The sequence below is a fragment of the Myxocyprinus asiaticus genome, chromosome 13 (assembly GCF_019703515.2).
Source record: "Myxocyprinus asiaticus isolate MX2 ecotype Aquarium Trade chromosome 13, UBuf_Myxa_2, whole genome shotgun sequence".
Classification (NCBI taxonomy): domain Eukaryota; kingdom Metazoa; phylum Chordata; class Actinopteri; order Cypriniformes; family Catostomidae; genus Myxocyprinus; species Myxocyprinus asiaticus.
This window is the reverse complement of record NC_059356.1, coordinates 24,834,505-24,850,926: the sequence shown is the minus strand read 5'-3', so window position 1 is coordinate 24,850,926 and position 16,422 is coordinate 24,834,505. Positions and strand designations below refer to the sequence as shown.

Here is a 16,422-nt window from a genome sequence, read left to right as displayed (position 1 = left end):
AAGTTTAAAGGTTTATAAACACAAAAAGGACGATATGTAAAGCGTTCAAAACTACAGGGCACAGGTCTAAGACTGGTGCCATGACAACAAAGGCATGACAACAAAGGCTAGATGATAGAGTTGGGGTTAAAGATCAGAGCGAAGTGTGAAACATTTGTTCATGACCTGCTCATGACAGTGAAAAACAAAAAACACAATTGTTCCAACATGGCATGTACAAGTGAGTATATTTATGATAGTGTAAAGGTGGATAGTTATCTAAAATGTAACAATATTTTTTCTCAGAGCAATGTGCAGTTAATCATTCTGATCAAAGTCTCCACATGCAGTTTCCTGCTCAACAACAAGATATGCTGCTGGTGGAAGCTGCATGTGTAACGCTTAGTTACTGGCATAGACATTGAGCCCATTGAGTCATAAATGTCTGATCTATGGACAGAGCAATGAGCAATTTCCTTGCTTGATCCACTTTGGATTTTGCAATTACTTTTTTGGTAATTCTAAAATGCTACAAAGGAATGTGAACATATCTTATCTCGCAAGTTCTGGTTACCAAACATCAATTTAAGACAGAATATTTGTTGTAAGGTGAATACTATTTTGGTGTCTCCAGAGGGTGTCTGCCAACAGGTTCACAGAAAGGTCCATTCAGAATACCTCCTTAAATAAAAAAGTCAATTTGTACGTACCATGCCCTAAAATGAACATGCCCTATGGTTAGACTGCTTTTGAGCATCCCCAGTAAAAGTCAAATTTGAATATAAAAAAATGGACATGATGTGTCTTACATGAGCTGTCCAAGGTACTGAACAATATTCTGCTAAGAATTAACATTTCCAAACTGATTGTTTGTGCTTGAACTTGCAAGACTAACATAGTCTCTCAAATATCTGTCATAAGTCTACTCTTTGGAAGTTACTGAAAATATAATCATAACATATACACAGTTACGTAAAAGATTTGGTTGCTGTGCAAGGGGCAACATTTCATTACAAGTACACTTCATATAATCCTTTATCAATCTACTGTATATTCAGGCGTGTGTTTTATGGTCATGTATTTTGATTTGCATTATCCCAGTGCTCTGCTTTCACCATTGCATTCACATTTCAGTAAAGTTAAAATGACTGGATGGTCAGCAATTAATTTTGAGGATCATATACAGCAATGCTGCAACCTTGTTTGTTAGGGTCTATCACACTGAGTAGGGTACAAAGTGGTATAATTTAACCAGGCATCGGAAGTCAGCATGTAATGATCATATGAACTCTTGTTATGAGGAAATCTACAGTCTAACAAAATCTTAAAATGTTAATAATTATTAATCTTGCCAAGGCTTCAGAAAAAAAATAAAAAATACATCTCAGAGACCAGTGTAGATAAAATAGATAATAACAGAAAAGTACAACATTGGTACAAAAAATATGCAATTACACACTAAAAAACAAAAATTTTAGCCTATTTTTTAATTTTTTTTTTTTTTTTTTTAAGATTTACGCATTTTAATTTCATAACAAAATTCAATCAAACTGAATTGTGTAATTTTTATTTTATTATTTTATTTAATTAAATTACATACATTTAATGTAATTTTGTTATGAAATTGAAATGCATAAATCTTAAACTTGGTTATTTTATTTTTTTTCAGTGCACTAAAAACTCTTGCTAAAGTCAATGATGCAAGCTATCCTTATATAACAAAGTTAGTTTGTTACTTAATCTCTATGATAATCCACCTGTAAGACTGTCAGAAGAAAAATGATTTTGGAGATTTTTTTTTTTTTACTATATCCCATCCCCAAGCCCTCTATCCCAGTAACTACTTTACTGTCAAACCAGTCCCAAAAAGACTCTTCAGGCAAAACTTTTCTCAAGTTATCACTCATTTTTTTATATATGTTCACCAAATCGGACTGAATCGTTTGAAACAGTTCACGTCTCGAGTCAACACTGATCCACAATTTACTCTTTGAATATTTGTTTCTCCCCTTTTCTCCCCAATTTGGAATGCCCAATTCCCAAAGCGCTCTCAGTTCTTCTGGTGGCGTAGGATGAATCTCAGTTGCCTCTGCATCTGAGACCGTCAATCCGTGCAAGTGGCTTGTTGAGTGCGTTACTGCAGAGACGTATCCTGTGTGGAGGCCCACGCTATTCTCCTTGGCATCCACGAACAACTCACCATGCACCCCACCAAGAGTGAGAACCACACATTATAGTGACCACGAGGAGGTTACCCCATGTGACTCTTCCTTCCTTAGCAACTGGGCCAATTTGGTTGCTTAGGAGACCTGGCTGGAGTCACTCAGCACACCCTGGATTCGAACTCACGACTCCAGGGGTCGTAGTCAGCATCAATACTCGTTGAGCTACCCAGGCCCCCCTACTCTTTAAATATTAAATAATAACCCCCACTATTACCCCTCCCCCTCCCCAATCACCAGCCCCACCCTGACCCCCAAGGAACACCCCTGTGGTCACAAATAAGAATACACACACAAAAAAGAACCATAATAATAATAATAATTAAAAAAAATATAATAATCATATATAATTAAAACTAAACTTCTCTCTCCACAGCCCCTCCCAGAGAGTCCTCCAAAAACACCAAATAATTGTCCCATTTCCTATCAAACAAATCCCGAACCCCCAGCCTTCTGCTTGACACCTCCTCGAAAGCTGCCACCCTCCCCATCTCTGCACATCACTCTGGAAATGAGGGTGCTCCATCCGACTTTCATCCTCTTAAAATGATCTGCCTACCAATCGTAATACTGGTCAGAACACAATTGTTTATGTGTTTATCCCACAAATTTATGACCGCCCCATCGCCCAAAATACAGAGTCTGAGGCAAAGTAAAGTATGAGTGCCCAAAATATCACATATAAAACTCTGAACCTTCAACCAAAATTCTTGAAAAACACATACCCAAAAAACATGGGTTGTGTCTCCATCTTCTGATTGGCATCGCCAGCAGGTGGGAGTGTCTTTAAGACCAAGCCTTTACAATCTAGAGGGGGTCCAATAGAATCTATGTAAAATCTTGAATTGCATAAGGCGAACTCTTGCATCTCTAGATGCTGACTTGATGTTTTTTAGAATCCTAGCCCACTCTCCCTCCTCCAATACCAAGTTTAAATCTTTATCCCATAATCTCTTGTTAGAAGTTAAAGCTCTGACCCCCAGACTCTGAATTAGCAAGGAGTAATACACTGATGCCTCATGACCTTTTCCAAAAGCAGTAATCACCATTCCCAGAGTATATTTTTTGGGGGGGGGGATTACATAACAGAAGAAAATCTATAAAACAAACTCCAGTCAACAGGCAGGATAAACACAAAGAACGTATAGATTCATCCACATAACTGTCCCGAAGGTGTGTTCCTCCACAAAAAAAGCTTCAGCCCCTAGTGGAACCAGCACAAAAAACAAAACAAAAAAGCCGTTCAGTTTCCTAAGGCAGTCAAGTGAATGTTCAGTGAGTTAGGCTCACTCGGCTGCAACGTGAGTATCACACAGTGACTTACTCCATTGTCTCTATGAAGGACAATGCTTGTTGGGGACATGTAAATACTTACATCCTTAGCATCTATTCTCAATTTGGCCGGGAACATCAGTGCAAAAGCGACCTTCTGTTGATGTAAGAGTTTCTTGCATTCCTTGAATCAATCACGTTTCTCTCTTGTCGAATTCGCAAAGTCTGGGAACAAGAAAATGTTGTGGTTCTTCCAAGAAAGCCTTCCTTTACTCGTTGCCTTGCATAATACAATATCTTTATCGGATGATCTCAGGAATTTGGCCAGAATTGATCGGGGCCTGTCTCCCTCAGCGGATCTCCGAGCTAGAACTCTGTGAGCTCACTCGATTTCCAGCTTATGGCCTGTTATGTCGAGCAGACTCGGAAAGAGCCCGTCCAGAAATTCCACCATATTCTGACCCTCTGCTCGCTCAGGAATTCCAACAGTTCAGATGTTATTCCACCGGTTACGATTCTCCATATCTTCCAACTTTTCCCAAACGCGCTCCAAGTCCGCCTTGGTCGCCAGCGGATTAGCAGCTGATTCCCTCTCTGATGACTCCAGATAATCGATCCGTTTCTCAAAATCCGCCACTCTTGTAACCATCTCAGTGAATTTCGTCTCCATGGCATGACGTATTACAGCAAGCTCCTCCAAGTCAGCAATGACCTTTGTCAGCATTGCCGACATGTCATCAATTGTTGCCGAATTTCCTTCACCTCACCGTCCAAATCGGGCTTGCGGCCTGCTGCTCGGGGGCTTCAGCTTGAGCACGTAAGTGTCTTTTAATGTCTCCAGAGCCAGAGGATTTTGAATTCTTTGACATATTGTCTTCCTAGAACAGTTAAGAATAATGGTGTATCGAATCTCACTGGTTTATGACACAAAATATATTAAAACTAGCAAAGTGCACAGAGCTCGCCGTTCACACGTCCGAACCTCGCATGGCACCATGCAACTCCATAGACCTTTCACTTAACGTATTCATTCAGTAGGTGCAGCCTGTTTCTCCATATTTATTTTCATTTAAAAGCAACAGAATGTAAAATGCATCCACTTTATTAACAACAAAACACATGAACGTGAATCCTGCGATATCTGCCTTTGATCTCGAAGGTGTATGATCCACTAGGAGAAGTGACAGCTGCTGGACTTGACAGCTCTTATTTCACTCCTCCCCTGACTGCAGCCGTCTACTCGTCTACTTTCAAGGAGGCGTTTGGCATCTCAAACGAGCCTAATGTCACTACGAAGACGCGCACATCACAAGTTCAAAGTCCTGTTCTGTTCCTCAAAAAGTGTCATTATTTTTCACAATGTTGTTCATTAAAAGAAGGTCACCGAGATCTAAAACTTATTTTGAAAAGCTTGTATTTTCATGCAACAAAACAGACTACTGATATATGTCTCGATTAAATCACAGATTATCTAACTCAGAGCTGAGAGATTAAAATAACGTTCCGGTGTTTAAAAGGTTTGTTTGTTTGTTTGTTTGTTTTTTACTGTGAACAGACAGGTGAAATTTGAGCGCATTCAAACAGTTCTTGAGAAAAGCTGCTCCACTGAGAAGTGCAGTGCGCGCTCCCGACGAATAGTAACAGCAGGCAGCACTCGCGCCCGCGCTTTAATACAGACTCCAGCCGGTATAAATACTGTCAAAGCCTCAGTTAGAAGAAACAGACAGATGACACTGTATCTAGCAGTATAGTCCGTGTTTAAATTATTATGGTAGTCAAATATAGACGAGATTACACGCTCGGTGACAGTAAATTTGATTTAAATCGTAGATTCCTCAAGACTCGTGCTCTTCTCATACGTGACTGCGGATGCTCTGACTAGTCGAGATGTTCTCCAGTTAGCACTTCAACAAGGAAGCTATATAGCTCTGTTGGGTTTTCTTTTCTTACGTTTTTCCGCCGAAAATATTATTTCGATTCATCGTTTCCTCAACGCTTTGGTAAGTTAAAAATATTGGAACTGTTAAGTTATTATTATTATTTGGAGCGCAAGTGAGTCTCTCGACCAGAGCACGTGACTGAATTTACAGAAGATGCCCTGTTATGGCGTTTTATATGGGAAAAACGGTTTTGTTACGATGTCGATGATTCACTTTATCGTTGCTTCCGAGGATCGGATGTTGGAGTTTGGACGTCATGAGGACACGAAGTCCTGCTGCACTACGTTTGGAGGCAACTGCCCTGATAAAGTTACTTAATGCGTCAGCTTATTTCTCTTCAGATGCAACCACGAGTGCGTTTAACATCGTCGACGACTTTAGGACAATGTCTGTGCAAGCATGCCAACTCTGTGTGTCTAGTCTTGGTAGTTAAAACAATCCACGTCACAATTGTCTGGGGAAAGTCTAGTTCATAACTAATTGTTTTTATTGTAAAATTATGGTTTTTAAGTTATATTTATTTCAAAAGTAGCTAAACATTAATATACATATACACTGGCGGCCAAAAGATTAGAATAATGTACAGATTTAGCTCTTATGGAAAGAATTTGGTACTTTTATTCACCCAAGTTTGAAAGAAATGTTCAGATCTTCTTAAACTACTTCAAAGAGTTCTCATCAAAAAAATCCTCCATGTGCAGCAATGACAGCTTTGCAGATCCTTGGCATTCTAGCTGTCAGTTTGTCCAGATACTCAGGTGACATTTCACCCCACGCTTCCTGTAGCACTTGCCATAGATGTGGCTGTCTTGTCGGGCACTTCTCATGCACCTTACAGTCTAGCTGATCCCACAAAATCTCAATGGGGTTAAGATCCATAACACTCTTTTCCAATTATCTGTTGTCCAATGTCTGTGTTTCTTTGCCCACTCTAAACTTTTCTTTTTGTTTTTCTGTTTCAAAAGTGTCTTTTTCTTTGCAATTCTTCCCATAAGGCCTGCACCCCTGAGTCTTCTCTTTACTGTTGTACATGAAACTGGTGTTGAGCGGGTCAAATTCAATGAAGCTGTCAGCTGAGGACATGTGATGTGTTTATTTCTCTAACTAGAGACTCTGATGTACTTATCTTCTTGTTTAGTTGTACATCTGGCCATGCACATCTCTTTCTGTCCTTGTTAGAGCCAGTTGTCCTTTGTCTTTGAAGACTGTAATGTACACCTTTGAATGAAATCCTCTTTTTTATTTTTTTTTGGGCAATTTCAAGCATTGTATGGCCTTCATTCCTCAAAACAATGATTGACTGATGAGTTTCTAGAGAAAGCTGTTTCTTTTTTGCCATTTTTGACCTAATATTGACCTTAAGACATGCCAGTCTATTGCATACTGTGGCAACTCAAAAACAAACACAAAGACAAGCTTCATTTAATGAACCAAATAGCTTTCAACTGTGTTTGATATAATGGCAAGTGATTTTCTAGTACCAAATTAACAATTTAGCATGATTACACAAGGATAATGCGTTGGAGTGATGGCTGCTGGAAATGGAGCCTGTCTAGATTTGATCAAAAATGACTTCTGAAAGTGTTGTTTTGCTTAGACTCTACCACCAATTACTGTTATTAGCCATCCACAGTGGTTACATGACAAGTTTTATTGCACACAAATGGATTTGGAGCACCTTGAAAGGTGAAATAAGACAGCAGACAGGGCAGATTAAAGATATGAGAGGTGTAACAACCAGACAAAGCCCATTGCTGCCTCTTGTGTTCAACTGTGCTGTAAAAATGTTTTGTCTGGTAACTTAAAAATGCTTCATGTGGCAACATTTAAATCAGCTGATTTTAAGGGGGCTGGGTAGCTCAGCGAGTATTGACGCTGACTACCACCCCTGGAGTCGCGAGTTCGAATCCAGGGCATGCTAAGTGACTCCAGCCAGGTCTCCTAAGCAACCAAATTGGCCCAGTTGCTAGGGAGGGTAGAGTCACATGGGTTAACCTACTAGTGGTTGCAATTAGTGGTTCTCGCTCTCAATGGGGAGTGTGGTAAGTTGTGCATGGATCGCAGAGAGTAGCATGAGCCTCCACATGTGGATTCTCCACTGTGTCATGCACAGCAAGCCACGTGATAAGATGTGTGGATTGATGGTCTCAGAAGCGGAGGCGACTGAGACTTGTCCTCTGCCACCCGGATTGAGGTGAGTAACCCTGCCACAACAAGGACCTACTAAGTAGTGGGAATTGGGCATTCCAAATTGGGAGAAAAGGGGATAAAAAATAATCAGCTGATTTTATTCAAATCAAAAGTGTTATTTGATCTCTCTAAATAAACCAGACAAATTAAGTTACACCAATGAAAGTAATTTTTATGGGTTAGCCTCGATAAAGTAAAATGGATCCTTGAGGCATAAATATCGTCAATGGGTGGCAATAGCTAATGTGGAAATGTTATCATTTCTAAAACTTTCTCTGTTTAACAAAATAGATACAGATGTCTAATTTTATGAAAATTAAAGTATACAACAAATAACTGCAGTTCTTGTAAGCGAATTACTTAGATTTCACTGACTTTCAGAAAGTCAAGGATATTTGATTACCACAAAAAAAATTGTCTTTAAAAAAAAAAAAAAGACAAAATTGAGGTTACAGTGAGGCACTTACAATGGAAGTGAATGGGGCCAATTTTTTGAGGATTTAAAGGCAGAAATGTGAAGCTTATAATTTTATAAAAGCACTTACATTAATACCTCTGTTAAAACTTGTGAATTACTTGAGCTGCAAAATGGTAAAAATAATTTTTTCTTTTTTTTTTACAGCTGTTTAGGGTTTATACCAATAGGTTGTCATGGCAGCAAAGTTGTAAAATTTGAGATAACTACACAGAAAAGGTTTGTAAGTAATTTTATTACACTAAAATCATGTTTATATACATATTGTTTATGTCTTGTGGCTATACCTTTTAAATAGCACCGCCAAGATGCCACTGTTGGGCCCTTGAGCAAGACCCTTGACCCTATCTGCTCCAGGGGCACTGTATCATGGCTGACCCTGCACTCTGACCCCAGCTTAGCTGGGATATGTGGAAAAAAAAGAATTTCACTGTATATGTGCAAATGTATAATGTGTGATAAATACATATAATTATAAAAAAAAAAAAAATAGTGAGTATCTTAACATTTAAGGATTGGCCTCCATTTACTTCCATTGTAAGTGCCACAACCCAGATTTTTGCTTGTTTTAAAGACAAGGAAGGACGAGTCTAAATACATTTTTGTGGTAATCAACATTATGCCGTAAATGCTGTTGATTGAGCTGAACTTGTATTGAACCCGGAATATTCCTTTAAGAAGAGTTGAACTCATTGCTAAACTTTGTTCTTGCACATGATCTGCTTTTAACAACTTTAATCACTCCTGTAACTTTGTTCAATCACATCTGTAGAAACATCAGCATCAAAGATGAAAGGATTGATGTCTCCTCTAAAGGGCTGCACAAGCCCCAATGTGTATGCTGAAGTGCCAGATGGTGGCTGGGGCTGGGTGGTGGCTGTTGCCTTCTTCTTCGTGGAGGTTTTCACCTATGGCATCATCAAGATTTTTGGAATCTTCCTCAAGGACCTGATGAGCTGCTTTGGTGAATCCAACAGCAGAGTGTCTTGGGTCGTTTCCATCTGTGTCTTTGTTATGGCCTTTACAGGTATATCAGTCTTGAGACATTAAACATTTAAAAGGGCTTTTTGCACTGTGCTTAACCAGGGATTCTCGACTTTTTAAACCCTGCTTTTAACCCCAGTTAAAGCAAATTTTTTAAACGGGGTTAGCACCGCTTTTAACCAGAGGTTATGAAACCACATTTGTGGGCATATAATTTTGGGTGAACTATTTTTTAAGAGACAAGCTGGCTCACCAGATCTCAGGTATTATGTTCATGAGTGTGATTTTCCAATCTTATTTTCACATAAATTAAAACCGCTGGGGAATTTTTAAAGTGTGATTTCCATGCCTGGAAAAATCATGGACATGAAAACATCTTAAATGCTAAACTCTACAATAAAAATCTGCTTGAAATTGCTCTATGTGAGTGTAATAAAATAATTGAAAAACAAAAAACAAAACAGAAACAAAACAATCTTTATCTAGTAAACATGAATGCCTGGAAAAGTCATAGAAATTTAAGTCAACAGGAGTAAGAGCCCTGTAATGCACTGAATATGCATGAAAAAAACAAAAAACAAACAAACGAACAAACAGATTTGGAGGTCCTTCAATGTGAACCTATCAAACTGATCCAGACTGCCAAGTGCAGCGTTTCTGCCTTGGAATTGCGCTGAGAGCAAGTGATGCCCCGATTAATGGATGTGCTGACTTGTGCTGTATAAGGGCTGCTGGCTGTTATGAGAGCTGACCAGAGATTCACTCACTTTACCCAGTGACAAAGTAGCCCCATCATGTCATGACTCTACAGATGGATTCACATTTTCCCAGCTGAGAGGATTTCAAAAATTGTGTTCTTGTTCATCGAGGCAGTCACTCAAAAGGGCTTAGATAGACACTGATTACCCAAAGCAAAACTTGCTAGTGATACTGTCCTAATTCCCTCAGTAGATATAAAACACCACCATTAATGGACAGTTTAAGACTCGAAAAGGAAGCGCTTCATTTCTTTCAATGTCACGCATTAGTAATGAGTTATAAACGTGCAAATGTATTACAGTGTGTGAAAATAGGAAGACTTGTTCCTTGAGTGTTATCATCAACATACAGTGTCAGTGATTATTTGATTTAGTGTCATTTCGCCCGCAGCTCTCCTCTCCACAGTGATGAGTAACCGCTTTGGCTATCGGCCAGTCATCATGCTTGGTGGACTCCTGTTCAGCCTGGGTACCATCACAACAACCCTTACCCAATCCATCGTTGAGATGTACATCACCATGGGAATCGTTGCAGGTAAATGCACTGTGTATATTTGTGCGACAAAGTGTGTTAATGTGAGTTATATGTTAGACATACATTTCAGGAACCAGCCTTTCAAAATAATATATTGAGTTGAAAAATGTAGTGAAAATTTGAGTTTAAGTATGACTGAAAACATTTTCCCTTGGGTGGCGTGAAATTGTGAACTGACTAACTTTTTTATTGTTGAAAAGGAAATTGATTAGACAAAAATATGGAAAGCATTTGCAATGCTATATTTTCTAGTTTGTTCGCATTAAAGCCTCAGAATTGCTTTCTCAGCTTCGCTTTTGAATGGCTGCCACCTATTTGCTGTTGGATCACTAAATTACATGGTTTCCATAATTTGCCTAGAATTATTTTCTGTGTTGAATTATTGTTTGATTAAAAAAAATTCTTGGTACACATGACATCCTTTTCTATTCACTCATCCTTTTTTAAAATACAGAGAGGGAATTCAAGCAGTGCTGTGACTGGTATTTCACTGGGCTGATCCTGCCACAGGTTCACTAGTTAACAATTATTAATGATCACTATTGACATTCTTAGTGACTTTTGGAACAGAATGTCTCTTATTGTGTCATTGAGATTCAAACACTATCCAAATGTGAACTGTACTACATATAACACACTAACACACGCACACACTTTTATATCATTGTGGGGACTCTCCATAGACTTCCATGCATTTTATGGATTTTATACAGATCTAACGATAATTTCTATCTCCTAACCCTCACAGAAACCTTTGTGCATTTTTACATAAAATTTAAAAAAAAAAAAAAAAACATCGTTTACTAAGACATTTCCCTCATGGGGCCTGCTGGCTGGGCCCCACAAGGTAGGTGATCTCAGGTTTTACTATCCTTGTGGGGACATTTGGTCCTCACAATGTAGTATAAACATGTACACACACACACTATATAAATCATCAAAATTTGGCCTATAATGCATGTTAAATGCCCCACTGTACAAATTCTGATTTGAATGTAAGTGCTATAAAAAAAAAATAAACAGCTACAATATTTTGAGCATCTTATTTTTGTATAACAAATATTTGCTATCCATCCGTTCAGTCCACTTATGGTGAATCCCTTAATTTGTTGTTATAGGGGGCTGATGTGTTTTTATAAACTCTCTTATAAATTGATTAAACATTGTTCCAGTTTCAATTGACACTAGTTTTGACCACATACTTCTTTTACTTTTCAGATCATGACCCATCAGAGTGTGTGCTTTTCCCACAAGATGCACTGCTAGCTTTCCCCAATGACCAAAACATCCTTTCCCTCCTGTTATTAATTGATGCATCCTAACCTCGCCAATCTTTGTCTCTCCTTTTGTCTCTTTTAAATACAGTTTTCTTTCAGCCATTTGTCCAGTTTGTCCCACAGAAGCGCTTGAGCCCGGCCCTCAGACTGACCTGAGCCCCTTGTGTTGAAGGGACCAGTGGCTGTCATCTCCTTTGCTATTTATTTACAGGCCTGGGTTACTGCCTGACCTTCCTGCCAACAGTCACCATCCTCTCGCAGTACTTCAGCAAGCGCCACTCTCTTGTCACATGCATCGCCTTCACTGGTGAATGCTTCTCCCTACTAGCTCTAGCACCAGGTATGATTGACAGTTGCATGACAGCACTCCCTAAACTGACTCAAGCAAGTTTATCACATCTACATTTATTCATTTAGCAGGCGTTTTTATCCAAAGCGACTTACAAATGAGAAACACAGCATAAGCGATTCATCCTAAGGAGGCAATAAAATGAGAAGTGTTACAAGCTAGAGCAGACATAAAAGTCAGAGAAAAAGTGCATTGATATAATTGAAACAATAGATAAGTCTGTATGTTTCTATAAAGTTGCAAGGGAATTGGCTGTTCAGGTGTGATGCAAATTAGCCAAGCATGTACTTTAACTAACATGGTAAAAGTGTGTTTTGAAGTCAAATATATTTGAATAGTCATAAAGTTCTTGGGAACTCAAATGTTTGGCTAAACATTTTTTAATTTTCACATACAGTGAAATGCTTTTCAGACATGTTTAAAAGATAGTACACCCAAAAATTTAAAGTCTCATCATTTACTTACCCTCAAGTTGTTCCAAACCCGTATGACTTTTCTGTGGAACTGCAGAATGACTCAGTCACCATTCACTTTTATAGTATGGAAAAATGTATGCAATGAACATGAATGGTGACTGAGATTAACATTGTGCACAACATCACATTTGGTTATCCACGAAAGACAGAAAGTCATATGGGTTTTGAACAACAGTAGGTTAAGTAAATGATGAAAGAATTTTCTTTTGTGGGTGAACTCTTCCTTTAAAAAAAGTTTATTTTTCATTTTATACAATAAATGACTAAAGCAGTTCTTTTTATTTAAATCCACTTTGCAGCTTTGAATGCATCGAAGGAGCAGATCGGCTGGCGTTACTGCTTGGTCATGATTGGAATTTTGCAGGCATCAATCACCATCTTTGGGGCACTTCTAAAGCCAATAATCATTAAAACCAAACCCTTCACAGAGGGTGCTACATCCCCACTAAAGGAACCTGAATCCAAATACGACCTGGAGAATGAATTCACACATACCTCTTTCAGTTCCGTGGACTCAGGAGTCCAATCAATCTCCTCCTCTCAAACTAACCTGTCTCAGGGTCAGGAATCCACAGAGCCGGACTCTACTGGAATAAAAAAAACTTAGGGAAGAGGAGGACAGAAAGGACAACGAAGACACCCCACTTAAGAAAGCTTTACAGGAGGAGGAAAAGAGGAGTCAAGGGTTTCTAGACCCAAGCTGTTGGACTTCTCTGTACTCAGGGATGCCAGCTTCAACTGTTATGCACTGTTTGGCCTTTTTGCCACACTGGGCTTCTTCGCTCCACAGCTCTATGTGATTGAGCCGAGTGTGAGCCGAGCGACAGTGCAACATACATGCTCTCGGCCATGGCAGTGGCTGAGATTCTAGGTCGTCTCTCCATAGGTTGGGTCCTCAATCGCAGGCCCATTTGCAAACTCTACATTCTGCTGATTTGCACAGTGCTGCTATGTCCAGTGCTGGTCATCTTCACCTTCGTCATGGAGTTCTGGGGGCTCATGGCCTGCTCTTGTCTCAATGGCTTCCTCCTGGGCACCATGGCCTCCAGTCACATCCCCATGCTGGCTGAGGATGATGTGATCGGCATCAAGAGAATGCCTTCGGCTGTTGGTGTCTACGTCTGCATCCAGAGCTTTGCAGGACTGGCCGGTCCACCTCTTGGAGGTAAACACATAGCCTCTTTAGACTGACTTATTAAAACAAGGAAAATTCATAACCACTTTCTTTAGAGTTTTAGATATGTGTTTCAAAACCCTTTCCCTGGAGGCCCCGAAACATTACACATTTTGGATGACTCCCTTATCTGACACAACATTTCAGGTTTTGAAGCACTCTACTAATCAACTGATGAGTTGAATCATGTGTTTTAGATGGGGGACACATCCTTCATGTGCAGTGTTGGGAGAACAGAACTGGGAAACACAGAATATGTGCAATAAGTCGACAATATACTGTACGTGGTCATGTAAACGCCTTAATCGGTTTTCCATTTATTGGGTTATGGTCAAAAAAGGTTTAAGCAAAAAATTATCGGCTCACAGATTTTTGCCCATTACCCGATTATGCACTGCATGTAACACTTTTATCGGGATTCTTATGGGCTTACCCAAAGTTCAAGTGTTGTGCACATGCCTGTCAATGCTTTGATGTCAAAAACAGATAATAATTGAATGATTTCAAGTCTCATGTAAACACTGTTTTCTTGCATAGTCTGTTTTTTTAATAAGGAGATTTTGGTAATTAAATGGACTCAGTGTGAGAACCTTAGCAACTACATAACACCCTACCTTACATAGTTTACAAGTAACAAGTTTACAAACGCAAGCTTATGTAAACTACTTGTAAAAGGAAACTTGCTAATAAATTTGTCTATGCGGCACATGACGATACACATTATGACAATAGTCTTGTTTTTTTGTTTTCAGGTTTTTTGATAGATGTGACTCAAAATTACGGATCAGCCTTTTATTCCTGTGCGGCTGGCCTGGGAGTCGGGGCTCTGTTTCTTGGACTGGTGCGTCCAGTTAAAACTGGCATCTGCCTTAGGAGAGGGAATCACCTGGGGCAAAAAACTCACAGACTCCACCTCACAGGGTAGTGATGATGCCCCTGCTGACTTCGTAGAAGTGGACATAGAGATTGACAACAGTCCTGCCTTGGCCTGTATGAATGCTGCCTCACCTGAAGAGTCAAGACACATGCGCACACACATTTTATCCTTCACTTGAATGATTCCCCTAAAGACTGCCATACACAAACCCAGTCACAATTCAAATATACATCAAACAAAACGTTTAGAGAAGGGTTTAATTTATTGCACATTTTCTTAGTCTCTGATCATAATCACTAAAACGTGTTTACATTTATTGTGTCATTTATTATTTATTGAAACTGTTACAGGAAGAGTTTTGAGGCTCCTTTCCAGTGACAGAACGCATCTTGTGTCTGCTTTAATTGTAACATATAAAAATGTAACCTCAGGCCATATGTTGCTGCTATAAGTGAGGTGGCCAATATGCTTATTTATTTTGCATTGGTTTGCATAAGCCACATTCAAAGCTGAAGCTAAATTACAGAGCTGTCAAGTACCCTTTTACATGGACTCAGACCACTTAATCTTGAAAACATTTCCCATTACAGATGACAACGTACAGTCAAATTACAGAGGGGCATTACCTACTGCACCTGCAAGTCTTCCATGTTTTTTTAATGCCATCACTCATTTTAGAAATGTTTTATGAGAGATTAATTGTGCAGAACAGATGTCAAAGGCTTTATCATAGAAAAATGGGTCCCTTTGAATTCCTGCTAAGTATCTTGTAGCCAACAAACAAAAACACTGAAAAGTTCCTACAAAATTCCCAAGAATGTAATGTTATCGCCAGAATTTGGAGTGTGCTTTGTAAATAATTTCCTCAAAGATCATTAATAATATTTGTATATTAATACAATAAAAATCTTGATTAAAGTTGCAAATGTAATGTTAATTTACATAAATGGCAGAAGATGTGTTATAGAGAATTTACAGTGTATGAGCAATGAGATGACTTTAAAATGCAAATAGAACTTAATGTATTCTTGCACGAATCTACTGCATGAGACGAGTCTGTTGATAAATCCCATTGAAAATCTTTCCTTGACTTGAACTCTTATGTACCTCTTCTGTACACACGTTTATTTGTCATAATGTATATAAATACTGTATACTTATGTTTTATACTTTAGATGAGAAGACACATTTTGGGCATACTTTTATCTTGATTTGTAAAGGTTTTTATTTGTTTTTATTTTTTAATAAAAATTGTAATGCAGATTTCTGCCTGTGAGATACTGCACAACTGAATATGGCAGTTACATACGATCACTGTAGAATAAACATGATTTTTATAATCGTGTCCTGTGTGGTGGTTATTTGGTTACTTCTACAGAGGCTGATCACCATAAGCACACCTAGTGATTATGTTGCTGTATGTTAAAGGTCTGGGTGTCCAGTAGAACTCTTTATTTTTATTTATTTATTTGGTGCAACACTACAGCCTAGAGTTAGTGAAGTGGACTTGCACTTTTATTTTAATTGACATGTATAGTAACTCTACACATGAATTTATAGAAATTAAAACCAGCTACAGAATTCCTTGAAATGTAATCTACTCCACAAAAACATCCAAATGAACATTTTTGAAAAGGTTTTTATTGAGTCAGTGATGAAGAGTGAGGAAGCATAGGTTAGACTGTACAATGAAAGCAGGTCTGTACTGAGCGTAAGAGACTTTAAATCGTTTAGCATGAATTATTTTGATAAGAGGATTTAAAATATCCACATAAATCAAAAAAAAATAAAAAAAAAATAAAAAAAAAAACAGCTGCAAAGGTATCGAATTGAGGCACTAGGTATTCCATTTTTCTTTGTGGCAGGCATAATCCTTGGATAATAATAATCAAACTTGATTATCTGGGCAAAACC

At 38.7% G+C, this 16,422-nt stretch overlaps 1 pseudogene; it reads left to right on the top strand.

The window, feature by feature from the left end:
• The first annotated feature begins 5,128 nt into the window (after positions 1-5,128).
• Positions 5,129-16,318, top strand: LOC127450855 (monocarboxylate transporter 7-like; annotated as a pseudogene).
• Positions 16,319-16,422: the final 104 nt, after the last annotated feature.